At 40.3% G+C, this 25855-nt stretch overlaps 1 long non-coding RNA gene across 4 annotated transcripts in view; it reads left to right on the top strand.

Moving 5' to 3' along the window:
* LOC112673950 (uncharacterized) overlaps positions 1-25855 on the top strand; it is a 111265-nt gene that overhangs the window by 50377 nt on the left and 35033 nt on the right. The gene's annotated exons all lie outside the window — the stretch shown is intronic.

The raw sequence follows: 25855 nt of genomic DNA, 5'->3' as shown, positions 1-25855 counted from the left end.
GCCCCTCCTCTCTCTTGTGCTCTCTCTCTCTCACTCTCTCTCTTTCAAATAAATAAATACAATCTTTAAAAAATAGACAAATACAAACAAATCCCAATGTAATATCCAGTTCTCACAGGATGTGGAAAAAAAGTAAAATTTTATGCTCATAGTAGGAGTCTAAACCTCCTGAATTGTCGATAGATAGAAAAAAATCCTAGGTACATATCCTTTGACCAATTAACTCCACTTCTCAGAATTTATGCTAAGGCAATACCAGAGATGTAAATGATGTAAGTAAAGACATATTTAAAGTTATTCATTATCGCATTATATGCAATAGTGGGAAATTAGAAACAACTTACGTCTTGAGAGTCGATTGGTTAAATATGTATTGGTACATTCACAAAAATGGGAAAATGTGTCCTCAAAATTTATGTTAGAGAGAGCTACCTTATAACTTGAGGAAATACTCATGATAAAATGATAAGCAAAGAAAAAAAAAGGACAATAAAAACATTATTCAGTATGATTCTGATTTATTTAAAAATATGCATAGAAAACTGGAAGTTTCATGGTTATTTCTGAGCACTGAGACTGAAGCTGGTTTTATTTTTCTGTCCATACCTATTTTTGAGGAAAAAAAAAAACACAAAATGGGCAGGTTTTGGTAATCAGGAGAAATAGTAAGTTGAATTTTAAACAGTACTAAAGGTTTGGGTTTTGTTATGGTCTATTAGGGCTTATAGTGTGTCTCTTTTTAGACAAAAGTGCCTGGGTACAGGGTTCAAAGGGCGCTTAGAATTACATATACAAAAAAAAAGAATTACATATACACACACACAGGCATATATATGTATACACACATATGTACATATATACATACACACATATATACATATACACATACACATATATATATATATACACATTTAAGCCCTATATAGCTGTCACTTGGCCCAAAGGGAAAGTTAAAAAGGTCACACAAAATGCTGCAGATATGTCTACCTATATGTCACTCGGGTCCCTACTCTGCTGAACAGTGTGGCTCTGGACAGAGCAGAGTGTTTCCTCTGTCCTCCTTACTCAGGATGTGGTCATATCCCTACCTCCCTGCCCTCACAGCACACCTGGACTTGGATCTTCTCCTTGCTAGGTACTCAAGGGGAACTCCACTTCCAAGTGACCACCGCAGGAGGAGGTGGGGCCAGCAGGTAGACCCAGGAGACAAGCAAGAGTCCTTCTCTGTAGCCTGGCTGGATCCCAGGGAAGGTGGTGGGCAAGTCATGTCCCTGGGGCTGCTCAGCCTTTGTTGTTTCTCTGCAGGCTTGGGGACACCCTTTCCTGAGAGCCCTTGGATTGTGCTTAGAGTGACCAGACATCCCCATTTGTCCAGGGACAGCCCTGGTATGATTGTGATGCCTAGTGTACTCATTAATAGTGTCCGTTTTGACTCTGATTGGGAAGATAAACAACCACTAGAGTTTTTGTCCAAATGTGAACTATTATATTTAATAATTCATAATACAAAAGACAATACCTGTTGCTATCATTCACTGAATACACATACCATGTGCCAGATTTCAAGCATAGATTTAATTTTTACAAACTTCTAGTCACTAGACTCTAGTCAATGTCTCATTGACTGAGACACTTCAGTCAACATGGCCCAAGCCATCCCGTCCTGTTCCCTTCCCCTGCTATCCTGCTCCTTTTCCTGGGCCTTCTCTCCTAGGACATGGCACAGCCAAGTTTCTGGTCACCCAAGCTGGAAATCTGTTGTCATTCTTAGTTACTCCCTCTCCCTTCTTCTAATCATCCCCCAGCTCCCAGTGATTCTATCTGCTTAATATCATACTGTTTTCTAGCCACACTGACTATTCTATTCTGATGATTCTCCATGGTGTCTTCAACCCCAGGGTACATGCTATTTCCTTGCCTGCTTCTGCAAAATTAACTCCTACATTTTACAGTTTTCAGCTCACTCATAACTTGATCCCAATTCCGGTAGGGTTGCCCTGTTAAAAAGGACATGCCATGCTTTATATTTCTTTTGTGGCTTTTGCGAGCTTATTTGGATGCTGTTTGTGGACCCCTTAAATTGTGAGCTTGTGAACGTGGGTATTGTGTCTATCCTGTTCTCTGCAGAATCCCTGGGTTTTAATGGAAGTTTCTCAGTAAGTATAGAAAGATGTGCTTGAGTGTATCCTGTTTTCTCCATTCTTCTGCCTCTGCTGCAGTCCAGGCACCTGGTTCTTTGCAGTGGCCTCTTGTTTACATATTACTTCTCCAATCCATTCTCTGCCTAGGAAGATCTCATAAGCTGAACTGCGTCACTCTTCTACTTAGAATATTCAGTGGCTCCTTATTATTCCAGGGATAATGCCCCAAATTCCTAAACAGAGGCTTTTTGTCTTGGCCCTGAACTCTCTGGACTGGACCATCTATCTGTTATGTCATACCTAGTCAATTTCTCCTCTTCCAGATTTCTCTTTAAATATCATGTCCCTCCCTAGGAGAACTTCCTTTCATGCTCTGGTGGTTAGACTCCTCCTTGGTACTCACACAGCCCTCCAACTGCTGGATGATCACAGGTTATTGTGTTTAGCTTCCCCCCCCCATCAGTCCTTGGGTCTGGTGTACTCAATTTGTATTCAAGCTTTGCTGTATTCATATTTCTGGCACAGTATTCATGACATAGGGAAAAGTAAAAGAATATTTGTGAAATGAGTGAAATTATCCTTGTGTTAATGGTAAGGAATTCAGTAAAGAAAGAGAAAATTCTTTGAATGTCATATAGCTGGTAAATGCTGAACACAGGTTTCAAGCCCAGGACAGTGTCATACTGTTACAGGCTGAATTGTGTCCCCATCCTCAAATTCATATGTTGAAGTCTTAGCACTCTACTACATCAGAATGTGACGGTATTTGGAGACAGGGTGCAAAAAGAGGTAATTACGTTAAAGTGAGGTCATTAGAGTGACCCTAACCCAATATGACTGGTGTGTTTATAAGAAGAGGAGATTAGGGCACAGATGTACACAGAGAGAAGCCCATGTAAGGACGTAGGGAGAAGACAACTACCTACAAGCCAAAAAACGAGCCTTAGAAGGAGCCAGCCCTGCTGACACCTTGATCTTAGATGTCTAGTCTCTACAATTGTGGGAGAAAGTAAATTTTTGTTGTGCAAGCCACCTAGACTGTGGTACTTTGTCAAAACAGCCCTTGCAAACTAATACACATGCCTAAGACTTTCCTACTACACTGTATTTTAATTGTCTAGAGCAGAACTGTCCAACAGAAAAATACTGTGAATCACATATGTAATTTCTGGTAGTTGTATTATCAAGGTTTAAAAAAGGAGATGAATTTAATTTTAGTAATATTTTTATTTAACCTAATAAATATAAAATATGACTATTTTAACATATAATGTATATGAGACATTATTAGTAAAATGTTTTACATTCCTTTTTTTCTACTGTTTGTAATCTGATGTGTATTTTACGCTTAGAGCACATACCAGTTTGGGTTAGCTACATTTCATGTGCTTAGTAGCCACATGTGGCTACCATATTGGGAATCGCAAGTGCAGTAGATAATCCCTTCCTTTCTTTCTGCACACCATTTTTTAAAAAAGGTTGATATTTTATTATTTTTTAAAAATATTTTATTTATTTATTCATGAGAGACAGAGAGAGAGAGGCAGAGACATAAGCAGAAGAAGAAGCAGGCTCCATGCAGGAAGCCCGATGTGGGACTCAATCCCGGAACTCCGGGATCAGGCCCTGAGCCAAAAGCAGATACTCAACCACTGAGCCACCAGGTTGTTCTGGTTGATATTTTATTCTGATAGTACACCATTTTAAACAATTAAAATTCCAGCGAGTCAGCTAGGGATGTCATTCCTGAAAATTTTGTCTTTGCTTTTATGTTAGCAACTCTACTAGCTGGGTTAGCTGTTCTTCAAAAGACTAAACCATTTGGGCATTTTGGCCTTTCATCTCCTGCCTGGCATTGGACTGTAAGCATCAGATTCAGAATGTTCCTGTGAGAAAGCGTTTTGCCCCTCATCCCCTCTAATCACCTGTCCCTATGAATTCACTTGGAAATCTAGATGCAACAGTACATTGCTACATGCTTTCATTCTCCAAACCTCGACCACAGCTGAAGTACAGTGTGTCTGTTGGATGATTGTCCTGAATTGGTGCTTTCAAGGAGGTGGTTTGAGTCAGATGTTGACTTCTGTCCTGATCAGCTGTGACCAAGACGGAGTCGTAGAGCACATGCACGACCTTTTTTTTTGTCCTTTTAATGTTGCATTTAGTTGGAAGAATTAGAGTTAATGAGATAGAAAATGTAGGTGAACATGATTTGGTGAATAGGATGATCATGGTTTGGTCAGTAAGCTGAATGGAGTTGTTGACTTAGTAAAGAGTAAGAAACTGTACAGTTTTGAGTACAAGTTGTGACCACAAGAGAAGTGAGACTTAGGAAACTTTGCTCCAAGGTTAAGAATTGAGACCTTGTAGAGAGTGGCTTAAGTTTGGATGAATAAGGGAACCATTGGGTCTGTTTCTTGTGTATGGTTCATCTCTGTAATTCTTTCTTTTGTGCACTGAAGATATAATAGTGAACTTGCTGTCACAGAGCTCACACTAGCTTCTCCTGTTGGTGTGGTTTTATGCAAGGAAATTGAGTACTCATGAATTCCCATTATTGTCTTATTTTTCCTACTTGAAAGCACCAATTCAGGAAAAAACAAACAACCCCCGCCCCCCGGACCTGAAGAAGGTGGAAGTCATCTCCTTGGTGATTTTAGGAAACTAGCTTGGGGTCCGATCATTTATGGCCAACTTTTGCTTGGATTCAACCCTGCACTCCTTTTTTTTTTTTTCAACCACAAAGGGTTAAACTCACCCAGAGGAGGCAGCAAAGGAGGTAAGGGAGTGTGACACTGATTTATAATAAGAAATATATATTTGGTCTTCATCCCAGTTTCTGACACAGAGCTCCTAAAACCCTTAGAATTTCCTAAGCGATAAGAGTGATAAAAATGTCTTGATATTTATAACAAACCCCTTTCAACCACACCTGAGTTTCTGTTAATGAGGTGACTTTTGGAAAGCCCCTAAAGATGGGGGCTGGTTGCCACAGGAACCAACCATGTGATTGGGGGTTAGAACTTTCAGTTATACCTCCTGACCTCCTGGGAAGGGAGAGGGGCTGGAGTATCATACTCAATCACCAGTGGCCAATGATTTAATCAATCATGCCTATGCAATGAAGCCTCCAAAAAACCCAAAAGGACAGGATTCACGGGGCTTCCAGGTAGGTGAACATGTGGAGTGCTGGAAGGATGGCATGTTAAGAAAGGGCATGAGAGCTGTGTGCCTCTTTCTACACCCCTTGCCCTGTGCATCTCTTCCATCTGGCTCCTCAGGATTGGGTCTTCTTGGAGTATCCTCTTTTTTGATCTTTGAAATAACCCTTTGAAGCCACTTTGTCAGCAAGTAAGTGCACAGATACGTGTATGTTATTTGTAGCAGTTATAGGAAAATGGTTCTCTTTCCTTCATAGACACCTCACAAATTTTAATTTGATGGTAACTGAGGCACCTGAACCAGAGGGAACTGACTGGATTCAGATGGCCTTGGCAGGATCTTCAGTGGACTTTTCAGGATCTTCAGGTCTTTCCAGTGGCCTTCAGATGGTATTTCCAGGACCTTACAGAAACTCTGGAGTAACCAGGGAAAAACTTTGGGAAAAACTTTGGAACCCAGAGGCCATGGTTGTCAATCCATTTGGACTCTTTTTTTTTTTTTAATATTTTCTTTATTTATATGAGAGAGTGAAAGCACTCAAGCAGTGGGGAGGGACAGGAGGAGAGGGAGAAGTTGGCTTCCTACGAAGCAGGGAACCCATGTGGGGCTCAAAACGAGGACCCTGGGATCATGACTTAGGCTGAAGGCAGATACTTAATCAATTGAACCACCCAGGTGCTCCCCATTCTGACTCTTGAAGGGAATCTTTGTTTCTGAATGTAGCTGGGGACATGATTATCTGGGTTTTGCTGGAATTATGATCACATTGATCAGTTCCCCCAAAGGAACAGTCAGGGCAGGTGAATGTAGTCAGGCAATGACTGGGGCAGAACATCAGCCAAAGAAAGGGACAAATGACCCACTGTGGGCTGGAGGTATACTGTGTGCCAGCCAGCAGTGTGTCTGTAGAGCAAAGCATTATGGGTTCTTGAAGAAATCAGCTGGAACACTTCCAGTTTAAAATGGCATCTGGCTAGCTACAGCTGCCCCTGGCACAGTCTCTCTTGCTTTCTAATTAACCTCTTTAATGAAGATATAGAAACAGCACAGCCCCATTACCATAAAAGTGGATACCCTCTCTCCTTGTCCCTCTCTTTGCATTGGCTTAGAGACATAGCATTTGCAGCAATTAAAAATTTGCACGGCCATCTCTCAAGTCTGTGAGTATTGCTTTTCTCACCATCCTCAATATATTTTTTTGGAGAATGTGTTTTTTATAAAGTGATAGGGTAGAAAGTTGGGGCCATATTACACTGATTGTGAGGAGAACAGACAGCCCAGGGGCAGTTGTATAGATGAGGATTGAGACAAAGAGAGACCAGGTAGCAGGGTCTGTTGGAAACTATAGATTTTAATGTATTCTGTTGGTTTTGAATGTCAGAAAATAAGGCAGTGGAAGGCGGAGAAGATTCCAGTAGAGCAGAACTCTATTAGATAAAAGGCTGAACAAGAATGAATAACAGATCTTAAAATAAGCCCCTTCCCCAAACACACATATAAACAAATACCAAATACTTTATGTAAATGCAGAGTCAAAGGAGTTAAAAAAACAATCTTCCTTCGAAGAAAATTCCAGGCTTACATATTTTTATCGGTGAATTCTTTTAATATTTAAGGAAGGAATAACACTAATCTCATGTAAACTCTCTCGGAAACTAGAGGAGGAGGAAACAGTTCACAATTCATTTTATAATATTTATTTAAGAAGTCATTATACACAATCTTAAATAAATTACAAAAAGAGAAAGGAAGAAAGACATAAAGAGAGAAAAGAAACAGAATTACTAAAATCCTGCATGAATATAGGTTAAAAAAATCCTTAACAAAATATTAGTACACAAATCCAGCAATATACAAGAAGGATAACATATCATGACCAAGTAGGATTTATCCCAGAAATGCAAAGTTGGTTTAACATTGGCAAATCCAAAAGTGTAATCCACTACATTTGCAGAATTAGGAAGAAACATATATCAAGGAGAAAAAGTATTTGATAAAAATGAACATCTATTCATGATAAAAACTCAGGACACTAAGAATAAAGGAAAAATTTCTCAATCTGATAAAATTTATTTATTAAAAAGTTACAGCAATCGTTATACTTCCTGGTAAAATACTGAACACTTTCTCACTAAGATTGCAAATAAGGTGAAGATGTCCTTTCTCACCATTTCTGTCTAACATTATGCTGTCTAACATTTTCTTTTGGCCAAAAGAAAAAAGGGCCAAAAAAAAAAAAAAAAAGATAGGAAAGAAAGAGATAAAATTGTATTTGTGTTCAGATGTTATGATTATTTATGTGGAGAATCCTAAGAAATCTACCTTTTAACTACTAGAACTAGTAAGTGAACTTAGCAAGTTCATAGCATTCAAAGTTAATATACAAAGATCAATTTTATTATTTATATACTAGTACCAAATATTTGGAAAGTGATGTTTTAAAGATTCCTTTGCCAGTGCATCAAAAACAAACCAAAAAAATATACTGCCAATTAAATATAACAGAATATGTGTAAGACTTCTGCTCTGAAAAGCATGAAACATTGCTGAGAGTAATTAAAGTGGACCAAAATCAATGGGTATTTATAGGTAGGAAGGCTCAGTGTTGTTTAGATATTAATTCTTCCCAAATTGCCCACTAGATTCAACATAATCACAATAGAAATTCCAGAGGGTCTTTCACAGAAATTGACAAACTGACTCTAATATTTATCTAGAAATGCAAAACACCCAGAATATCAAAAACAATTTTTCTTTGTTTTGTATATTTTTATTGGAGTTCAATTTGCCAACATATAGCATAACACCCAGTGCTCATCCCGTCAAGTGCCCCCCTCAGTGCCCGTCACCCAGTCACTCCATCCCCCCGCCCACCTCCCTTTCCACTACTCCTTGTTCGTTTCCCAGAGTTAGGAGTCCCTCATATTCAGTCACCCTCACTGATATTTCCCACTCATTTTCTCTCCTTTCCCCTTTTTCCCTTTCACAATTTTTTATATTCCCCGAATGAATGAGACCATATAATGTTTGTCCTTCTCCAATTGACTTACTTCACTCAGCATAATACCCTCCAGTTCCATCCACGTTGAAGCAAATGGTGGATATTCATTGTTTCTAATGGCTCAGTAATATTCCATTGTATATATAGACCACATCTTCTTAAAAGCAGCCTTGATAAAGAAAAGCAAGGTTGGAGGACTTATACTCTCTGACTTCAAGACTCATTTTAAAGCTATGATCATCAGAAGTGTGGTATCAGCATAAAGATTGACAAATGAATCAATGGAAAAGAACATGAAGCTCAGAAATGAACTCAACTGGCCAAAAAGTTCTTAAAAATCTTATTAAGTTTTTAATGTTAATTCCAGTATCGTTAGCATAATAGTATTGTATTGGTTTGGCCAACTAATTTTTGACAGAGTCACCAAAGCAATTCAGTGCAGAAAGGAAAGTCCCTTCCTTCCTTTCTTGACAGCCTTTCAACTAATGAAATTGGAATAGTTATTCATAAGGGGGAAAAAAAAAGACATCAATTCCTACTTTATACAAAACCACAAAGCTTTCAGGAGAAAACATAGGAAAATGTCATCAGGACTTAGAGAGAGGCAGTGTTCTTATAGGACTTAGAAAAGAAAAACCAGTAAGTTAGGCTTTGTCAAAATGTGAATATTTCTGCTTATAAGCAGATACTTTTAGAAAATATGTAGGTAATCCACAAGCTGAGAGAAAACATTAGTAAAACAGATACTTTACAAAGAACTGGTATCCAGGATATAGAAAGAACTTTTGTAATTCAGTAAAAAACAAACAAAAACAATTAAAATGGGCAATATCATTGGATATGTATTTCACAAAAGAAGATGAATACATGGCCAGTGAACATATACAAAGTACTCAACCTCATTAGACATTAGGGAGATTCAAATCAAAACCACAGTATGACAGCCTTATGCATCCTTTAGAAGGTTTAAAATTAAAAAGGCCAATAGTCCCAAATGTTTGTTTTTCTTTTGTTGTAAATTTGTTTTTATTTAAGTTTGATTTGCCAAAATATACTATAACACCCAGTACTCATCCGTCAAGTGCCCTCCTCAGTGCCCATCACTCAGTTACCCCAACCCTTTACCCACCTCCCCTTCCACAACCCTTTGTTTGTTTCCCAGAGTTAGGAGTCTCTCATGGTTTGTCTCCCTCTCTAATTTTTCCCACTCAGTTCCCCTCCTTTCCCTTATAATACCTTTCACTATTTCTTATATTCTACATAGGAGTGGAATATGATGATTGTCCTTCTCTGATTGACTTACTCTGATTGACATAATACCCTCCAGTTCCATCCACGTTGAAGCAAATGGTGGTTATTCATCGTTTCTAATGGCTAATATCCCATTGTATATATAGACCACATCTTCTTTATGCATTCATCTGTTGAAGGACATCGTGGCTCCTTTCACAGTTTGGCTATTGTGGACATTGCTGCTACGGACAGTAGGGTGCACGTGCCCTGGTGTTTCACTACATTTGTATCTTTGGGGTAAATATCTAGTAGTGCAATTTCTGGTCGTAGGGTAGCTCTATTTTTAACCCTTTGAGGAACCTCCACACAGTTTTCCAGAGTGGTTGTACCAGTTTGCATCCCCACTCACAGAGCAAGAGGGTTCCCCTTTCTCCACATCCTCTCCAACATTTGTTGTTTCCTGTCTTGTTAATTTTCACCATTCTCACTGGTGTGAGGTGGTATCTCATTGTGGTCTTGATTTGTATTTCCCTGATGGCAAGTGATGCGGAGCATTTTCTCATGTGCTTGTTGGCCATGTGTATGTCTTCTTTGGTGAAATTTCTGTTCGTGTCTTCTGCCCATTTCATGATTGGATTTTTTGTTTCTTGGGTGTTGAGTTTGGTAAGTTCTTTATAGATCTTGGACACTAGCCCTTATCTGATATGTCATCTGCAAATATCTTCTCCCATTCTGTAGGTTGTCTTTTAGTTTTGTTAAACAGTCCCAAATGTTATCAGGAAGGTGGAGCAACTGGCCTTTCATACGTTGCAGGTGGGAGTGGGAAAATCTAACATTTTTTTTTCAAAAATCTAAATACATATCTATTTACCACGTGACTCAACAATTGCATACCCATGTAATCATCCAAGAAAACTGAAAATACATGTCTACAAAAAAGTTTGTATAAGAATGTCTCTGGCAGGACATCATTAAAAATAGTAAAAAACTGGGGTATCTGGGTGGTTCCGTGGTTGAAGTTCTGTCTTTGGCTCAGGTCATGATCCGGGGGTCCCTGCAGGGAGATGCCTGCTTCTCTCTCTGCCTATGTCTCTGCCTCTCTTTCTGTGTCTCTCATGAATAAATAAATAACATCTTTAAAAAAATAGTCAAAAATTGAAAATAGCCCAGGTGTCCATCAATAGGAGAATGGGTAAACAAATTATGGTATTTTCATTTAATGGAATACTATGCGGCAATTAAAAGGAACCATCACTGATGCGTGCAATGATGTGGGTGAGTCTCAAAATGTCTTGTCATGTGAAAGAAACCATACACACAAGTCTACACTGTATGATTTCATTTGCATGAAATCATTTTTTTCATTTTCATTTGCTCTAAAAAAGGCAAAACTAATTTATGGTGGGGAAAAACTCAGAATAATGATTGACTCTGAGAATAGGGGATGGGCATTGACAAGAAAGGAGCATGAGAGAATTTTCTGGGATGATGGGATGTTCTATCTTGATAGAGGTTTGGGTACACAGGAATATGCATTTGTCAGAAGTTGGGAATGTACCTAAGTCAGATTTGTGGCTTTCACTGTATGTAAATTTCACACCAAAGAAAAAGACCTGTAAACAAACATTAAACTCTAGTTAATTATTTGCACTGTGAAATATTGAGGGGGATGCCAACTGATGTATGTAGTTTAACTTGAAGTGCATCAAAAAAATCAAGATGGTTGGATGGATAGATAGACAGATACATGATAAAGCAAGTAAAGTGTTGATGATAGAGTCTCTAGAAGTACTCGCTATAAAATTCTCTCAACTTTTTAATTTTTATTTCATTTATTTATTTATTTCTTAAAAATATTTTTATTTATTTATTCATGAGAGACAGAAAGAGAGAGAGAGAGAGAGAGAAGCAGAGACACAGGCAGAGGGAGAAGCAGGCTCCATGCCGGGAGCCCAGCATGGGACTCAATCCAGGGACTCCAGGATCATGCCCTGGGCGGAAGGCGGCAGGCACTAAACCGCTGAGCCACCCAGGCTGCCCTCTCAACTTTTTTATAACTGAAACTTTTCATTGTAAAATATTAGGAAAAAATTAAAATCCAAATCGCAAACTTCAAGAGATATGAAAAAGAAGGAATGTATGGAAAGACAATCTTAGACCTCGCTGAAAAGAGTGTTGATTCATACATTTAACATAGTTTGGAATTTTGATTTTCAAAGTTGATTCTAACTTACATTAAGATGTAATTACAAGAAAACAAAAATAAAAATCTTACTAAAATGTTCTATATATTACATATATATATTAGTGAAAACAATATGGTATTATACCACAATTAAAATACAATGACATGAAAAGGAAGGGATCATCTGGAATTACATGATAGACTACCTATGAACTTGATAGAATATACAAAAAGTGGTGTGAATTATTTGAAAGAGATGTATTTTTCAAAAAATGTTGAAGTGAAATCAGTTTAGAACTTTAGCTCACATCATCTCCCAAATTAAGTTACAGAGCTAAATTTTAAGTTTACAGAGCTAAATTTTAAAAATGCAGGTTGTTTTCCCTTTGGATAGTTATGCTATGCACAGATTTTACTTAACATAGTATTAAGAGCAGTTAAGATTGCCTGCATTGGAATGACAATAATGTAGCAAAAGATCTTCTAAGCCCAAGAGCAAAGGAAAAAATCCAAAGTATAAGAACAATGTATTTGGCCACTTAAATAGAGAATTTCTATGTCTTCAAAAAATTATAAGCAACAGTAAAAGAAAAATGTCGAATTGGAAAAAATACTTGCAGTAAATATAGCAGAAAGGCTTACTATCCTTAACAGACATAGAGATCTTTCAAATCAATGTGAAAAAAAGAAAAACCTAAAGAAAAATGGCTGTAAGACTTGCATATGTAATTTGCTGAAACATAAAAACAATATTCTGCTCAAGGTTTCTGTGAACCTAAAAGTGCTCTAAAAAATACAGTCTTCATTCTCTAAAAAGAAGATAATGAACTTGCAAAAATCTCTTATTGTTACTAAAGAATTTACATTAAAAATGAAGGATACTCTCTCTCTAAATTAAATAAATACATTGTAAAAAGAATAGGGCAGCCTGCGTGGCACAGTCCTTTGAGAATTTGACTTGGAGTTTCAGTTCAGGTTAAGATCTCAAGGGTCAAGAGATCAAGGGTTGGGCTCCATGCTGGGTTGGGCTCCATGCTGAGTCTGCTCGGGATTTTCTCTCTCTGACTCTCCTGCTTGTGTGTGAACGCTCTCTAAAATAAATAAATCTTAAAAAATGAAAGATAAGATTTTGTTTTACACTTAGAAAGTTAGAAAAAAACTTTTCTTTTTTTTTTTTTTTGAAAAAAACTTTTCTGAGGTAGTTTTGTTAAGTTTGTGTCTCCTCTGCTTTGCAGTTAAGGGTGATGGCGTGGTGAGCATTCTCATATGGCTTTGATAAATCTTTGATTATTTCCTCAGTGTGTTTATCCACGTTGATGATGTTTTATTTTATTAATACTCTTTATTTCTTAAATTGGTTGAAAAGCATGTAAGAGTCCATCAAATGACTGTTTCTAAGAGACCATTTATGACTAAGGATGTTAACCATTTGTCATGCATTGCAAATGAAATACCATGTTTTCTCACCAATATTTTACTGTGACGTTTTCCTTTTTGGTTGTACAGAAGTGTTCTATTGAAACATAATAATGTTCTGCTTAAAAAAAAGTACCTTTAACATGTTTGAAATGGTACCTAATGCATTAAAGGATCTCTGTGTGCAAAAGGCAGAGAAAATGCATGAAAATTGAAATAAGTGGCTATCATTGGATGGTATGATTATGGATGATTTCTATTCTCTTCCTATGGTTTTTCCTAATTTTCTAAAAATTAATGAATTTTAAAAATGAGAAATTAAAAATGATAGTTTGAAATGGCTTTTCTTTCAGCACTTGGTATCACGCCTGGCACATAGTAGGTATTCGGTATACCTATAAAAACAGCTTTATTGAGATCTAATTCACATACCATAAAATGCAATTTTATTTTTTAGCAAATTCACAGGTATATGCAGCCATCATCACAGTCAATTTTAGAACATTTCCGTCACCTCAACAAGGAACCCTGCACCATTTAGCTGTCACTTCCCTGTCCCCCTACCGCCCCTAGCCCTAAAGAACCACTGATCTACTTCCTCTCTCTAATATTTGCCTATTCTAGCCATTACATATAAGTGGAATGACCCAACATATGATGCTCTTTTGCCACTGGCTTCTTTCACTTACTGTAATGTTTTCAAAGTCCATCCATGTTGTAGCATGTGTCTGTATTTTATTCTTTTTTTTAATGGCTGAATAATAGTATATTGAGTGGATATTCTACTGCTTGTTGATCTATCATTAGTCGATGATATTTGGGGTGTTTCTACCATTTGACTATTATGAATAATTATGCTATAAAATTTGTCTAAAGCTTTTGGCATGGACATATGTAATGTGTCTATTTCTCTTGGTTATATATCTAGGGATGGAAATGCTGAGTCATAGGGTTATTCCATGTTTAATATTTGGAGGAATTTTCAGGCTGTTTTCCAAAGTGATAGCACCATTTGACATTTCCATGAGCAGTGCATGAGAGTTCTGATTTCTCCACCACTCCAACCCTGACATTTTGTTGTTTCTTAACTTTTGTTGATATCCAGGCTATCCCAGCAGGTGTGAAGTGGTTTCTCATTGTGGTTTTGATTTGCATTTTCCTGATGACTAATGATGTTAAGCATCTTTTCATGTGCTTATTGGCCATTTGTATATCTTCCTTGGAGAAAGGCCTATGCAGATTCTTTGCCCATTTTTTAATTGGGTTATTTGTCTTTTTGTTATTGGGTTATAAGTGTTCTTTTACTTTCTAGTACAAGTACCTTATCAGATGCATGATTTGCAAATATTTTACCACTCTGTCCTCTTTCTACTCTCATGGTAGTGTCTTTTGAAGCACAAAAGTTTCTAAGTTTGGTGAAGTTCAATGTATGTATCTTTTTTCCTGTCTGCGCTTTTGGCATCATTTCTAAGATACCATTCTCAAATCCAAAGTTGTGAAGATTGACCAATATGTTTGTTTCCTATGATTTTTGTAGTTTTGGCCCTTTGTATTTAATCCTTTGATTTATTTTGTGTTAGTTTTTGTACATGATATGAGGTAAAAGTCCGCCTTTGCTCTCTTGCACAGCTATGCAGTTGCCTCATCAGCTTTTGTTAGGAAGATTCTCCTTTCCCCACTGGATGGTCTTGCACCCCAGCCAAAAATCAATTGGCCATAGATACATGGGTTTATTTCTGGACTCTCAATTTTATCCCATTGGTCTATATGTCTTTCCTTTGCCAATTTCCTATACCTTGATTACTATTGCTTTCCAGTAAGTTTTGAAATAGGGAAGTTGTGAGTCCTCCAGCTTTGTTTTGTTCTTTTTCAAGACTTGTTTTGGCTATTCTGAGGACCATGCAATTAAAATGAATTTTAAAATGAGTTTATCTATTTCTACAGTGAAGCCAGCTGAGATTCTGATAGAGATTGCTTTGAATCTATTGATCAACTTGAGGAATATCGCCATCTTAACAGTATTAGGTCTTCCAATCCATGAACGTGGAATACTTTTCCAATTTTAAGATCTTCTTTCATTTCTTTTGGTAATGTTCAGAGTACACATTTTGCATGTTTTTTGTTAAATTTATTCCTATGTATTTTACTTGTTTTGATGTTGTAAATAGAATTGTTTTTTAAATTTTATTTTGGATAATTCATTGCAAGTATATAGAAGTATAATTGATTTTTGCATGTTGATCTTGTATCCTGCAACTTTGCTGAACTCATTTATTAGTTCTAATAAATCACTTTTTAGTGCTCAGGATTTTCTCTATATAAGAGGATACCATTTATAATAGAGATAGTTTTACTTTTTCTTTCCAATCTGGAAGTCTTTATTTATCTTTTTTTCCCTTATTGCCCTGGCTGAAACATCCAGGACAATGTTGAATAGAAGTGGAGAAGGTGGAAATCATTCCCTTGTTTTTAATCTTAGGGAGAAAGCATTCAGTATTGAGTATGATCTTAGCTGTGTGTTATTCATAGATGTCCTTTATCAAATTGAGGAAATTCCCTTCTACTCCTAGTTTGTTGAGTGTTTTTATCATGAAAGGGCACTGGATTTTGTCAAGTGTTTTCTTCTGCATCTATTGGGATAATCTTTCAGTTTTTGCTTTTTATTCTATTGATACGGTGTATCCTATTAGCTGATTAGTTGTCTGTGCACTTTTATTGAATGTGTCCCATGCTGGTAGGCACATTTGGGAATGCAACTGAATCCTTTATGTGGTTTAGAGGCTACAGGCTGCCATATGGCTGTTTTTGGATGAGAGATGCCCTAGCCTCATCTCTACCAGCTCTTCTCCAGTTTTCTTTTCTGTGCTGATGCAGTGCCTTGCACCAGTCAAGTACTAACTTACACCTCCAGTCAGGTAGACGTGTTTCAGGTTAATTAGGGGCCTCAGTCAATTTAGTTCGTAGGTTGTAATTACAGGCACCTGAGACCTGCAATTTCTGTTTTAATTAAAATAAACAATGTGGAGGGACTGACATCACACCAGGGCAACCGATGTGCAGGGCATAGGTAATTACACCAAAGCTGAGCCTCTTGCTGTGAAGACGTCTGTTGGGATCCATGATGGAGCACTGGGCCTGGCCATCCTGGTGAATGCTAATTACGTGCTGCCAACCACAGCTCAAACCAGACGGGTCGGTAGGTTGTGGTGATGATATTAAAACATGTTTCTTTCAAGTTGGAACTGAGCTGTGACCTTTGGGGCATGTAAGCGTGTGTGTCCATTTACATATACAATATCCCTCTAAATGTATTTACCTATAACATGCTTCCACATACACATGCAGTGGAATGAAAAATTCTTATTTTAACTGCTGGTTTTAGAGATCCTCTTGGGAAGGGAGTCAGCCTTGTTAGAAAAATAGTAGTTCACTTGGACAGAGTCAGACATATCCTAACTGCTCAGCCTTGGCAGTAACAGGAATTTGGGGTGGGGTATAGCAGGGAAAAGGGAGGTGGTAAGGGAGAGTGGAGAGAAGCAGGGCTGGAACGTGGCAGGAGGTTGCAGTCTGAGAAGAGGGTAGCCAGTGAGAGATGCCTGGTGGCTGGAGTGGCTCAAGTCCATAGAAGAACAAGGTATTTAATTTTTATTTTAAAATTGTTTGCATCATACGAGGTAAACTCCCTCTGGCACTGCAAGCCTTCAGTGAAGTCATAAGCATACACCAGTGTTTTAGATGAGTGAGTTTCTTTTTTTGGGGAGGAGTGGGCGGTAAAGATCGAGGAAGAAAGATTTAATTCTACATTTGAGTTGGAGTGTAGGGGATCATACATGAAAAAGTGAATCCAGAGCTATAGGGAGCAAGAAGTGACTAAAGACTGTAAATCTATGAGACTTTTCAGAAATCTAGGTCTGGGAGTTGGACTTCCCACAGACATAGGAGAGAAATCCACATTCATTTTATTTTTTTTTTATTTTTTTATTTTTTTCCCACATTCATTTTAGAAAAGAAATCTCAACATGGCATTCTGCCATGTGAAACCTTCCGATGACCCTCATTACTATCAAGACAAGGTGTAAACTTACTTAAATGGCCACAAAGATATCCAGTCCTAATCCCTGAAACCTGTAAATGTTACCATTTTTTAAAAAGTCTTTGCAAAATGGTATTAAATTAAAGATTTTGAGATGGGAGATTATCTTGGATTATCTTGATGGGCTGTAAATACCATCACATGTATCCTTATAAGAGGCAGAGAAAGGGATCGTACCACACACAGAGGAGGGGCGGGCACAGACGGAAGAGAAGCAAGGCAGAGGTTGTGGCCATGTGGCTGAAATCAAGAGATGCCAGTAGCCACCAGACCTGGAAGAGACTGGAAGCAAATTCTCCTCTAGAGTCCCTGGAGGGAGCACAGCCCTGCTGACACTTCAGTATTGACCAGGGAAGCTGATTTTGGATTTCTGCCCTCTGGAACTGTGAGGGTGAAAATTTCTATTGTTTTAAGCCATCCAATTTGGGAAACTAAACAGGTAGCTTCACCAGACCCTTTGAGATCTGGCCCTTGACCTTCTCTCCAGCCTCATCTCTGACCCTGTTCCCCCATCACACCCCATCCCCCACCCCACACTCTGGCCATACTTTATATGTACTGATCTCCCTGCCTGGAACATTCTTCAGTCTCCGCCAAGCTTGAGAGATGTGGCAAGCTAGACCAGCTAATGGATAAGGAAACAGCATGCAGCCCACGCGCCTCAGAGGACCGCTAAGCTGGTCTCTAAATCAGTGCCTCCCTGGCCAGAGTCTCAGGCTGGGACAGTTGCCTTCTTGCCCATTCTCCCTGGCTGAGGCTCTATGTCATGGCAGGCTGGAAAGGCCCACCTGTCTTACATTTGACCTCACCAGATTGCCTCAGATTCCTACCTTCTTGGGCACAGTGGAATAAGGACAGGCCTTGGTATAGGATAAATTGGGTTAGAATGTTGTCTTTTCTGCTTTGATACTGTGTGATCTTGCATAAGTTACTTAACTTTTCTGAACCTCTGTTTTCTCATGTATAAAGTGGGGCTTTTTCAACGGTTGTTGACATCTTTAACATATAGTTATGGAGCATGCACTCTATGTGAACAAGCCCTGGTCCCTGCTTTTGTGGAGGATGCATTTACTTAGGCTACTGAGGGAGCAAAAGGAGGCCTGAAGCAAGCATCCTTTCCCCCCGCCCCCTCCACATTGTCTGAGGTTCCCTTTTCCTTAGGGGGTCATATCTGGCTCATTCACTCAGCCTAAGGGAAACCTCCCAGCAGTCAGTTCTGGCCCAAGAGGAGGCAAGGGGGTTTAGTTTGGGAGCAGAGTTTAGCTTCAACTCATGCCATAACCCAGACTTTAACATGTGGGAGGTAACAGTTGTCTTTGTAGAAAGATTTGTAAATACAGAGGGCAGGTGGGTATGAGTGAGCTCTAGATCCTTCTAGGTCCTTCCTGGACCTTCAGTGTGTGACTAGGGGCAGAGACGGGACACACATGAGTTCTGACTAAGTGTGCTTACTGCAAATGCATGTGCATATGTGGGCACTCACACACCCGCCCGGGGAGATGCCACACCCTTAGGCACATGTGCACATATGGGTCTCTGGGTACACTCACGCATGCATTGTATTTTTACTGCATTTTTGTTTGTTGAGGGGCATACTTGTCCTCTTTTCATACTGGATGTTTGGAAAAAATAATGAGGAGGCTCAGAAATACAAAGTTCCTTCATGAAGTTCATGCAGCCTTCATAGGACAGTGTTAAGCCTCAAGCCTGAGGTCTCAGAAGTGTCCACCAAATTAGGCTGCCTTTCTACACACACACACACACACACACACACTCACACACACACTTTCTCCCACTTGCCTAACTAGGCAACATAGCAGGACAGTTGTGAGCACGGGCTCAAGTCAAATCCTCATTCTGCCACATTTTAACTATGTGACCTTGAGAGAGTCACTTCACCTTTCTATGAGAACCTGTTTCACAGGGTTGTAGTGACCATTAGAGATAATGAATGTAAGGTTCATGGCTCTTTGCCTAGCACAGAGTGAATGCTCAATGAATGTTGAGTTTTACTAGGTAGCAGGTGCTTTAGTAGGCCCTGAGATCTCATGAAATCTAGTACCTTGCTAGGAATATTACTGAAATATTGTTTCAAACATGACTTAAGGGGAAAGGCGATACACTGCCCAGCAGGCCCTAGTTCCAGAAGAAAGATGAAGAAAAGCCTAAGGACAGAGCCCCTATGGTGGCGCTGAGATCCTCCAAAAGGTCTACTATTTGGAGATTCTGTTCTACCCACCGCCCCAATCTATAGACCCACGCCCCACTCATTTCAAGGTCCTAGGTCTGCACAGGCTTGGAGACATGAGCCCCGACGGCACAGGGCAGCTTCCTGGCCAGCACCCGGGGACAGGAGGGCCAGTCCTTGCTCGCCTCATCCCAGAGACCTGCACAAGCTGTAACAGGCTCACCGAGGGCAGGAGCCAGCAGCGACCCAGACGCTTCTGTGGTTTTTCTGGGCGGAATGCCTCCCTTGCTGGGCTAGGCTGTCTGTTCCCCGGGGCTGCTTGCAGGTCTGAAGAGCCAGGATCTGCCCTGTTGGGCTCCCTGTCCCTCTGTCCTGTCCTGCATGCTCCCCTGCAGCCCCAACCCCAGTGGAAGGATTTTTTACAGCTCGTGGTGCAATTCGAGCCCCTTTATACCCACGGTCAGAGGGTGGTTTACGAGAACCCACACCTCGTTGGGTTGCCATAAAGATGAAGTGAGGTAGTGCCAGAAACACTAGTGTTGGCACGTAACAAGTGCCTTGTCATCCTAGCAGCGACTACTGTGGTTCATGATTATTACTGTCATCATCATTGCCATTGTGTGCATCATCACCGTCATCGGAGCCTGAAGGCGGCTAGCCAGGGATGACATCCAGTCCTTAGCCATGTGACGTCAGGCAAGTAGCACCTCTGTGCCTCAGTGTCTCATAATGCAAAGTGGCTACTCTTTTTGAAGCTTCCTGCCTCCATCCTATGCCAGTGTCAGAATGTCTTGGATAAGCATTCTGAGAGCCTTCCCAGTGGGAATTTGGGCAGGTAACCTCACTTCTTTGAATCTCTGTTTTCTCAGTAGATGTGTACAGTGCAATTGCAAGGATAAAAGAGACAAAGAAGCAGCACAGACTGGCCTTGCATAGCTCCTGGCCTGCAGTGGGTGCTCCTGCACGGCAGCTGGACACCTGGTCTACCTTCTATTCCATTAACAGCAAGGAGGCTGGGAAGCTGAGAGTTTTGGTCCCAGCACCGTGAAGGCAGAAGCAGAAAAATACCTTGGTTTTGTCCAGGTCTTCGCAAATCCAGCCTCTCATCCTATCTTGGCCCGGAGGCTTAGCTCTCTAGAGCAAGTCTTGGTTCTCTTCGAACCTCTGACAGTTTTTCTTAGTGTCTGCTGTGAGCAAGTCTTTCTCAGGTCATGTGTAAATGCTGATACTTTTCAGAATTCTATCCTTGGCCATTTCCTCTTTTTCACCAGGGGTTTCTTCCGCCTTCGAAGCTCACTTACCAATTCTGTCCTGCTTACCCCCAGGTCATCATCTGCCACCCTGAGCTTCCTCTTGACCTCTGCATCTCAATATCCAACTATCTGCTAAAGATCTGTGGTGGAAAAAACTCTTGCCCAACATCCCCAAACTTGACTTAATAATTTTCTCCTTAAACTTGCTCTATCTTCTGTCGTCCATGTCCATGAAGCTATCCAAGTCAGAAATCTGTGGGCATCCTCACTCTTTCCTCTCTTGTCTCACATACACACCCTCTTCCTCCTCTTCCCACTCTCTTCCACTAGATAAGGATTTCACGTATCTGCTATGTGTCAGTCACTGTTTTAGTTGTTGGGCCACTAGGTCACTAAATCCTCTTAATATTATCCTCAGATGTCTAAGAATTGTGTCATCTCTGCTTCTCAGTTGCAAATGACAGCATCTATACCTAGGAGGAAAATATATTGAGTAGCGCCCAGAATTGATGGGTGAGATGGAGAAGTTGGCTGGAGGCCAAGCTTCTAAGAATATCTAAAATCACTCTGAATCTGGCTTATGGGGGGGAGCTGCCATGGCCACTGCTGAAGCTGCCATTGAGTACTAGACCCCAGAAACCCGATTTCACTGTAAGCCACTGCCATTACCCACACCCGTGTTGCCTCTGGGTTGGCATTTTGACTTGGCACTGCGCTGCCCCGGAAGCTGAATGCTTTTGTTGTTTCCTACTCCAGCAAAACTGCAAGTGAGCTCCCAACAGGGCCAATCCTCACACAGACCACTTCCCATCTGGAGCGTTTGAGCGATGAAGGCTGGTCATGTGCTTGTGGCACAGGGGTAGGGGAGTCTGGAAATTATTTGAGTTCTGACTTCTGCCTTGGAGACAGGAACTCATTTTGTCTATTTCCCCCAAATTGCAGAAGTCTGTTAAAAAGGTGGTGGAAATGACAACTTTGAGGTATAGCGATGTCTCTTGTCCCCTCCATTTTCACTGTCGCTGCCCTGGGCCCACCTCATCCCCTCTCACCCATCCCATCCTGCTCAATCTTCACCCTAAGGTGTAGTTCTGGCATCATCTGGTCAGTGTCCATCTGGTCAGTGTCCTGGTCAGTGTCCTCTGTGGCACTCATTGTCCCAGCACCTTGGCCACCCACTGTGGTCCCTCACACACTGTACAGTTCTTCAGCCTCATCCTCTGAAAGCCAGGACAGCCATTGGGTGACAGTTTCTTGACAATGTCTGGAGGATAGCATGGCAACTAGTCTCATGAACCCAACATAACTTAGAGTCACAGCAGAAGACAGGGAAGATCCTGTTGCCCAAGGATGCATGCAGGGCACACCTGTGGTTGACTCAGGGCAATTTGCTGAGGGCTTTCCCAATATCTCCTCCACTAGGGCCAGAAAGCTCACCACTAAGTTCCACCTCTGGGTTCAGCAATTCTATGTATGACCCTTATAAATGGCAATCCATTGAGAAGGGCCCTTCATGAAGCTTCTAAGGCTTTGAAGAAAGGGGTCTTCTTGTTCTCTTTCTCTCTTTTTTTAAAGTTCTCTTAATTCCTTCATTAGGGTCCAGCACTCCCTGCTCCACTTCCGAAAGCACCTGACAAAAGCCGAGAAGATTGTGAGCCATGGGAGAGTAAGTCAGGAGGGAGAGCTCATCACCCAGTGAGCATGGGTCACCACTCTTAAATAGAAGACGGTGAACAATTGTTTTGGGACTGAAGTTATGATTAGAGGGTGTGATGTCACCCTCCACAACCGCAGACTCAGAGAAGCGGGGTCATTTCCAAAGATAAGCTTTCCTGGTGTGTTAACGAGGGGAGAATCTGAGGTCAGAGGGAGCCATGGGCATGCTTTCCATCCTGCCAGGAGTGACCTGTCTCACGCTGACTGGAGTTGAGCAGCCACACCGGTCACCCCCAAGCTGCCTGGCCCATCTCAACCCGCCCTGCCCAGCCCTGCCCAGCCCTGCCCAGCTTGAGAAGTGCATTCTGAACCTGAGCCCCACCCTGGGTGGGGTTTGGAGTTTTCTTTGTTCCCTGGGGGGTCCCAGACTTGGCATGTGCATTCCTGTGATACTCACGTTCCCCATGACTTAGCTTATGTGTGTGCCCCAGAGCAGTATCAGTTATAACCATGTATTGAGTGAGAACTACTTAAGTGTGCAGGGTGGGTTTCCTCTGTGCTTTGGAGGCAATAGACTCACTGGCAGAGCCTGAGTTCCAATCTTGGATTATTTATTAGTGAAACTTCGGCCACATTATTCCACGTCCTCCCATGAGCTTCTGCTTTCTTCTCTATGAAAGGGGAATAATGTTAGTGTGCATTCATCAGTGTGCTGTTAAAAGGATTAAATGGAATGTTACTCATGAAAGGCTTAGCACAGTTTTTAGGACATAGCAAATAATAGTAATGAAACCAACAGCTTCCATTCTTTGCTTGTAACAAAAATCATTTTGTTAGTAATTAAGGTATAATTATCACATTCTAAGATGCACTCATTTTAAGAGTCCACTGACTTTTGACAAATCAATATACCCACCGACCACCACCACCACTACCAGTGTATAGAACATTTCCATCACCCTCAACAGGCTCCTTGAATCTCTTCGCAGTCACCCTGGTCTCCCACTTTTGGCTCCAGGCAACCACTGATCTGCTTTCTATCCCTTTGGATTAAATTTATCCTTCCTGGAACTTCTAAATAAAATCATACAGTATTTATTGTTTTAGGTTCTGGATCATTTTACTCAGCCAGGTGTTTTTGAGGTTATGCCGGCTGTGGCCACGTGCCCAAATTGTGTTCTTTTTTATTTCTGAGTGTGATACAGTTGTAATGGGCTACCCCACAAATCATGTATCTGTTTGTCAGTTGGGCATTTGAGGCCTTTCCAGTTTTTGGTTATCTAGGAATAAAGTTGATCTGGTTATTCATGCACAAGTCTTTGTATGGACATCATGTTCATTTCTCCTGGGCAAATACCTAAAAGTGAGATTGCTGGGTTGCACGGTTAAATGCGTGTTTAACTTGCTAAGACACAGGCAGACTGTTTTCCAAAGTGACTGCACTATTTTGTAATCTCACCCACAGTATGAGAGTCACACCTGCCCCACCTCCTTGTCAACACTTTGTGACGTCAGTCTTTCAAATCTTAGACATTCTCATTTTAGACATGCGTGTTATCTCATTTCGCTTTTAGCTTTCTAATAACTAAAGATCCTTTCATGTGCACATTGGTGACTTGTATATCTTCTTTTGTGAAGGATTTTGCCAATTTGAAAAGTTTGGGTTCTTTCTTTATTATCAAGTGGTAAGAGCTCTTTCAATATTTTTGACCCAAGTTCTTTTTCAGACGTGTATTATGAATATTTTTTCCAATATGTATCTTGTTTTTGTTTATGTATCTTAATGGTGACTTTCAAAAAGAGGACATTTTTAATTCTGATGCAATTCAATTGATCTTTTTAAAAAATGGGTCATGTGTTGTTGTTTTTTTTTTTTTTTTTAGGTCCTATGTAAGAAATATTGCCATTGGGATCAATGTTGCAAAGATTTCCTTCTGTTTCTTATAGAACTTTTCCAGTTTTAGCTTTTCCAGTTAGGTCTGTGATCAGTTTTTAAGTTAACTTTATGCACAGTGTGGGGCAAAGGCCAAAATTCTAGTTCTCTCTTTTGTATGTATGTATGTATGTACGTATTCTTCTTATATATACGCATCCAGTTATCCCAGCACCATTTGTGAAAAAGACTTTGCTTTTCTCATTGAATCACCTTAGCATATTTGTCAAAAATCAACTGACTGTGTATTTATGTGGGTTTATGTCTAGACTCTCCATTGTGTTTCTTTGATGTGTATGTCTGTTTATCTCTACTTTGAGACCACACTGGATCACATTAGCTGTACGGTGAGTTTTGAAATCATATTATATAAGTCCTCCAAAGTGTTCTTTTGCAAAATTGTTTTGGCTTTTCCCACTTTCACATACATTTTAGAATCAGCTTTCAATTTCTCTATTAAAAACCCCCCACAAAACAACTACTGGGATTTTGATTGAGATGGCATTGAAATTAGAGATCAGTTAGGGGCAAATATACATTTTAACACCCATGAGTCTTCTAATCTGTGAACATGATGTATCTTCCCCCGATTTAGGTCTTTTTAAATTTTCTTGCGGCAAAGCGTTGCAATCTTGACTGCATAGTTCTTGTACCTATTTTGTTGAATTTGTCCCTAAGTGTTTCATGGCTTTAGAATTCATCCCTAAGTATTTTTTTTTTCCCTAAGTATTTTGTGATGGCACTTTGAACTTCAAGCCCCCGGTGACTGATGCTAGTGTGAACTGCTGTTGGGTTCTGCATTTTGCTACGCACGCCGTGATCTTGCTAAGCTCAGTTCCACTTGCATTTTTGTAGATTCTGATGTATGTTCTTCATTTCTTCATCTGTACCATGGGGATGATGTGAGTACACATATGAGAGGGCTGTTGTGGAGAAATAAGACAATATATCTAGAGGACTTGTTCTGATTGCTGCTCACATTACGTAGTGTAATAAAACTGACAGGACCATCTTCAGTGCAGGCAAAACCAAGCCGTGTTGCCAGAAGGAGGGTTAGGGGTTACTCTTGAGAGGCAATAGCAACTGGAAAGGTATGGAGTGGCATGAGAGTGGGGGCTTCTGGGATGCTGGGCATGTTCTGTTTCTTGATTTGGGTGCTGGTTAGACAGTTGCTTTCAGCCTGTGAAAACCCATGAGCTATGTGCTTATGATGGGTGCATTTTTCTTCATTCTACTTCATTATAAAGTAACAACACAGTCCAACGACTAATGTCTTTTGAGCCTGGCTCAAAAGAGCCTGGCTCTTGATATGGTTTATCTCATTTAATCCTGTGAGCTGGTTGCTCTCATCCCCATTTTATAGGCGATGACACTGAGGCTTCAAGAGACAGAGCCACTTGTCCATGCTCACAGAGTGAGGGTGTCGTGAGGGTCAGTGTCACACCAGAGCTCGTGGCCTTAACCACTGTGCCATGTGGCCTTGCCTAAGAATTTGGTTGGAAAGTTGGATCCATAATTTGGGGCTGATGGGTGGGAAAATGGGTTTGCTGTACCTGGACAGCACAGGGCAACTCTGGGCAGGCAAGAACAGTAGCAG

This window comes from Canis lupus, chromosome 24 (genome assembly GCF_003254725.2).
Source record: "Canis lupus dingo isolate Sandy chromosome 24, ASM325472v2, whole genome shotgun sequence".
NCBI classification, from domain to species: domain Eukaryota; kingdom Metazoa; phylum Chordata; class Mammalia; order Carnivora; family Canidae; genus Canis; species Canis lupus.
The sequence above is the reverse complement of the archived record's forward strand: the minus strand, read 5'-3'. Positions and strand labels throughout refer to the sequence as shown.